The 5,841-nt window shown below is 41.4% G+C and overlaps 1 pseudogene; it reads right to left on the bottom strand.

Annotated features, from left to right (window-relative positions):
* Positions 1–2,780: 2,780 nt before the first annotated feature.
* Positions 2,781–4,170, bottom strand: LOC127219821 (non-POU domain-containing octamer-binding protein-like; annotated as a pseudogene).
* Between the last annotated feature and the right edge of the window lie 1,671 nt (positions 4,171–5,841).

The raw sequence follows: 5,841 nt of genomic DNA on the forward strand, positions 1-5,841 counted from the left end.
CCTTCTTGCTGGAATTTAATTTAGTTTGCACTAGTCTAACCAGGAGCCTTTGGCATATAGAGAAGTACATTGCTTTTTTTTTTTTTTTTTTTCCTTTTGTATGTACTATGATTTACACAACACTATCACACAAAATTTCAGCATTAAAAGTGGAGGGGAAAGTCAGACTTAGCATCTCATGCTAGCAATTCCAGCACCTGGAGGCTAAAATAGGGTGATAGTCATGAGTACAAGACTACCCTGGGGCTACATACTGAATTTCATGCCAGCCTAAGTTAAAGGCCAAACTTTCATAATTAATAGGAAGTCTCCATCTCATTATTTGGGACCTGGCTGGTGAGACAGAAAAAGATTCATTATAGCTGTCCATCTGGCCTATACCATGAGGAGCTGAATCTTCCCTTTGAGAAGGTAGAAGAATAAACAGATTCATGTAGAAATGCTATAAACTGGATGCAGAGCCATGGTTGTGGTCATACAAAAGGGAAATGGGCAATCTTCTGTGGTGGTCTATATAGCTTCCTGAGGAGGCCAATCAGAAAGCCATATCAACCCATATTCTCCCATGTAAGTTTTATATCAGATGTCTTTTATTTGCCATCCCCTACACTCTCTGCTCTATGTGTCCTATCAATTAGCTCTGATAGGTTGCCTTGTTCTGTGCTTTTAGACTAGAGATGTCTGGAAGAAGGTAGAACATGAGGGGGAGAAGAAAGTTGGAATATTTTTGCCGAAGCACTTTCCTAATGAGTTGTCATTGGTTGGCTATATCTCTTTTCTGGAGTTGATTGCTCTATCAAAAAACTGCTCAGAAATGGTTAACTTGGTTGTTAACTTGATACATCTGGTGAGAGAGAACCTCAGCTAAGGAATTTATTCAATCATATTTGCCTGTGGCCATATGTGTGAGGCATTTTCATAATTGCCAATTGATATAGAAGGTTCCAGCCCATAGTGGGTGATGCCATATCTAGGCAGTAAGGCCTAGACTATATGAGAAAAGTAGTTGAGCAAGCCGGAGGAAAAAAGCCTATAAGCAGAGTTTCTTTATGGTCTCACCTTCCGTTGCAGCTTCTGGCACCTTTCCATGAGATCTGCCTTTTTTCACTTGTTCTAGTGCTACTTTGTGCTTTTCAAACTTATTTTCTGCAACCATGTCTCCCCTTGAAGCCTCCATGAGTTTCTCAGGCTCCTCAGAGTGGCTTTGCAGCTGCTTGGGTGTCAGCGGGCACTGCCATCTTGAATTCACTGCCACTGCACTAAGACAATGATGGAATATAGATTTTTATTATGAAATTGAGATTTGATTATAATGGTTCTCTCTTCCATTTCCTTCTCCCAACTCCCCCTTATACTGATGTTTTATATATGTATTCCTTTGTTTACATAATCTTTTTTTCAACATAACATTTTTATTGCTTCTTTAAGGATTTTACATCATCCCTATCACATCCAATTTTCAGTCCACCTCAAAAATAGACCTTTGATCTGTTTTGACAAAGGCCATGTAGGACAGAGCTGAGCAGTCATCATTTAGTAAAAATGTCTTCAAGCAGAATAATTGTGTTTATATTTTTAAGCCACTGAGTTTGAAGATGGTTGACTGTATAGGAGCAGATAATAAGGTAACCAGCAATGATGTTGGTATTTGATATCCAACTCTACTTTTGTATGTGCACCCTCTTCCCACTTAGAAATGTAGACAGCAAAATGAGCTATGTTCACTGGATTTTCATCAGAGAATGCAGCACTCAGCAATTGTATTTTAGTTTTTTTATTTTTTAAGGCTTCAAATGTATTTTAATAAGGTGATGCTGCATTATTGCTCCATTTCTCAGAAAAATTTCAGATTGAAGATATCAGGAACAAATCAAACATAGTACACCAATAAAAAATGCACAGCGTAACTACCTAAGATAGGCAAGGCTAAGAGCTACTGTATGACCTTCAACACACAGCAACCCTGTTCCCAAGATTGTACTAAGCCTATCAAGAAAAGCTGTGAACTACAATGTCATAGACACAAAAGGTCATTCATTCTTGAGTAGTCCTTACCTAAGAAAAAGATGGAGGATGGAGGCAAGTAAACACAAGACTTTTTTTTTTTTTTTTTAGATATACAAAAATGAAAACCTTTAAGAGAAAATGTCTTCCTTAGGATATAAAGGGTATATATGAGATATAACAAAATCATATGTATTCTGTAACCTCTGTGCACATTTGTCTCAATTTTCACCTGGTTATAAATGGAAAAAATTGGAGGATGTTTAAGTTTTGTGGTATATATGGCAGTGTCTCTCAGGTTAAGGGGAAAAAGTACTCAAAACATGATGAAGGAAGGAAGGAGGGAGGAAAGGAAGGAAGGGAAGGAGGGAGGAAGGGAAGGAAGCGAAAGAAAGGAGGAAGGGAAGGAAGGAAGGAAGGAAAGAGAGAAGGAAGGGAGGGAGGAAGGAAGGAAGAAAGGGAGGGAGGAAGGAAGGAATGACCAAGATTATTGGAGTTCTGAGTTCATATTGCTATGGTTCTCTAGGCCCTCAACAATCAACACACTTCAGAAATGCACCAGTTAGACTTCGTAAAGTAATATACCACAGACTGATTTGTTAAATACCACCCCTCCCTTGCCCTCTGCCCCCAAGCATACTCTCTAGAGTAGTACAGGCAAGGAAGACATATCTACTGGGAATAACCCTGACACTTTTTCAGGGTAGAATTCTGACTAGTCCAAAAAGGGCCTTTCTTTTAAGGGTTGCAGGGAAACTTAGACACTGCAAATTTATTTAGTATTGGCAGCATTTATTTGGAGTAAATTCAGCTCCAGGCACTGAACAGTTGAGTGCAGAAGGAGTTCCACCAATTGTTCCAATTCCTTCCATTGTGGCAGCCTGACCAAAACGTTCAGTTGTTGGTGGGGTCAATCCCAAGGTTCCATCTGGCATCATAGTGGCAGGTACTGGAGGAGCTGGGGTACCAGTTGGCACAGGAGCAGGGGACATGGTGACTCTATTGTTTATGCCCATAGCACCTCCATAACCATTTGGCCCATCCGTATCTCTTGTTCTCTCGCATTAGGGAAGGTTCCTTTGAATCCTTCTTGCTGTTGCCGCATCATTTCTTCTTGCTGTCACCTCATTTCTTCCTCATGGCGCCTGTGCTCCTCTTCCCTGGTGCTCTAGCTGCTTTCGTTTCTGAACCTCTTGGTTATGCAGTTCATCCTTTCTCTGAAGCTCTTCTTGATACCTCATCAAATCCTGCCTCATTAGCATAACCTGGTGCTCATCTCATGGTGTGCTGCCTCTATCTCTATGTCCAGCTTCTCACGAGCCTCCCTGATGTTGCGGTCCCCTTGATCCTGCTGTTGCTTCACCATCTCAATGAGTGTCTTCCAGCCCATGGCATACTCATACTCAAAGGACCCAGGCTGTTCTCACTCCTTGTGAAATTGCTGGTTTTTTATAACCAGCTTCTCTGGAAGTCCCTCTTCATCATCTAACTGGTCCATAGGCTCCACAGTCACAGGCTGAGGAAATGTGGTTAGCAAGAATGAGCCTTTACTGCATCTGTCCAGAGCTTTTCAAGCAGCTGGCTTCCCTGAGAACTCAACAATGCCTTTCCCTGAGGGCCTTCCTTGGTCATCCACAATGATCACAGCCCCCACCTGCCCAAACACAGAAAAGGCTTCTTCCAGCTGTTCTTTGGACACGCACTGAGGAAGGTTTCGGACTATAAGAGACACACTATGACAGGCAAAGCTCACATGCAGCTGCTTTCCACAGAGTGGCATATTACTCAATTCCACTTTGGCAATTTCCGCCAGGGTTCGTGTTTCCAAGTGAATAAAGCCAAAACTTCTCCTGCTTTCCCATACTTCTCAAAAAGTTTCCTCATTTCCTCCTCAGTGATGTCGAGGGGAAGATTGCCCACAAAAAGAGGTCTTCTCTCCTGGTTTCCTACAGTTCTTCAGATCCATAGTTCATTCTAGCTGCTGGCCTGCTGTCCATTTGCAGATATTGGTGGAGGTGGCTGCTGCTGCTGCTATTGCTGCTGCTGGTGCTGCTGGTGGTGATGTTGACGATGCTTCCTTGGAGTGTGGTTCTGCTTCTCCAAGTGAAATGTTTTATTGCTCTGCATGTTTGAACCCTCTTGACTTAAGATTTGAGCACAGCAGAGTGTCTGATTCCCAGTCCTCGCTGACCTTGACTTCCTCTGCCCACAGTTCTTTGCTCAGAGCAATGGTGACACTCTTTAGTTCTTTTTTCACATACACATTTTTTAACACCCACCCGGGTATTCACTAGTCTTAGGTGGAAAGTGTTATAATCTACATATATCAGGTATGTAGGCACTAGGAAGATAAAGTAACAAACTCAAGATCATTCATATTATTTGGAGTCAATGAGGGGATCCAGAATTTGGTTGTAAGATGGCAAATCTCCAGATGTCCCTTGAGGCCACAGGACTGTTCTATCTTACTACTGTCTGAGAGCATCTAATCAGAAAAGCCTTAAATCACACATTCCAAACATGGGGCAACAGTGAAAACCTCCACATCATGAAACTTTGTTTTTTTCACAAGGTTACTTAAAATATTACATAAAAATTGCCTTTGGGCTATGTGTCCAAGGTATATACAAGACACCTCTGGCATATTTCATCTCTAGATATGTCAATATTCATATGCAAATATGCCAAAATATGGCAAAAATAGAATATCTAAAATACTTCACATCTTGAACCTCTTGAGCAGTGCTAAATATCCTGTCTAATGTGACTCTCCATCACTGCTCACAATACCATCTTTTGGTCTGTGTTTTCAGCATCATCTTTTTTTCTTTTGAAAGAAAAGAACACTGCTATTTTCTGACTGTCCCTTACTGAGTTTCATTTAGCAGATCACAATGAAACTCCAGAAATATGTTGACATGCAGACTGATGCCTGGAGACTTCACTGCTTGTCACCTGTGCTTTGTCCAAAGAAGGGAGATTGTCTGTTGACCAAGGTTTCTCCCATGCTTCCTGTGTTTACTACTTTTCATATGCAGACAATTTGCATCCTTTGGGCCAGAATCATGACAAGCCATTTATTATCATATCCTTTATTTATGATGTCATCATTGACTAACAAGGGTCTTCTGAAGGTCAAAATGCAAGCAGATACATTCAGGTCAAAGGATTGACTAACTTGGGAATTCTTTCCCTCTTCATTACCAGTTTATTCATTTGAGGTATTGGGGATGGCACTCAGAAGGTTCTACTCATCCTGATCAGGTACACTGTCAGCAAACCAGTCCTGATTACATTCATATTTCATCTGAAAGACTTTACCTCCCTCTTCATTGAACATGACTGTAATCAGACACAGTTACTCTTGCTTCTTTTACACATGTGTGTCTGTTTGTATGTTCATGTTTGTGTGAGTACAGATGTGCATACATGTAGAAGCCAGAGGTCAAATTCAGGTGCTATTCCTCATGAGCCATCTACATTAATTTCTGAGACAAGGCTTTGACTGAACTGATTGGCCAGCAAGCTTCACAAACCTATCTGACACAGCCTCCCCAGTGCTGAGGATACAAACACATGCCACCATACCTAGATTGTTCACGTGGAATCTGGTATTGATGCAGCAAAATTTTGCTGACTGGGAGATCCATAGTCTCCCATGCTTGTAGTTTTGAGACAGGATCTCATGTAACCTAGGTTGGCCCTAAACTTAAACTTTGTTTCCTAGTTGGCCACTTGTCCTGCTATGGGGTTTTGAATGAGCTGTTCCTCATCAATCTTGGGCATTGAACACTTGGTCTGTAGGTATATTTGTGAAGGATTAGAAAGTGTGGCCTT

Source organism: Phodopus roborovskii, unplaced genomic scaffold (assembly GCF_943737965.1).
Source record: "Phodopus roborovskii unplaced genomic scaffold, PHOROB, whole genome shotgun sequence".
Taxonomy (NCBI): Eukaryota; Metazoa; Chordata; class Mammalia; order Rodentia; family Cricetidae; genus Phodopus; species Phodopus roborovskii.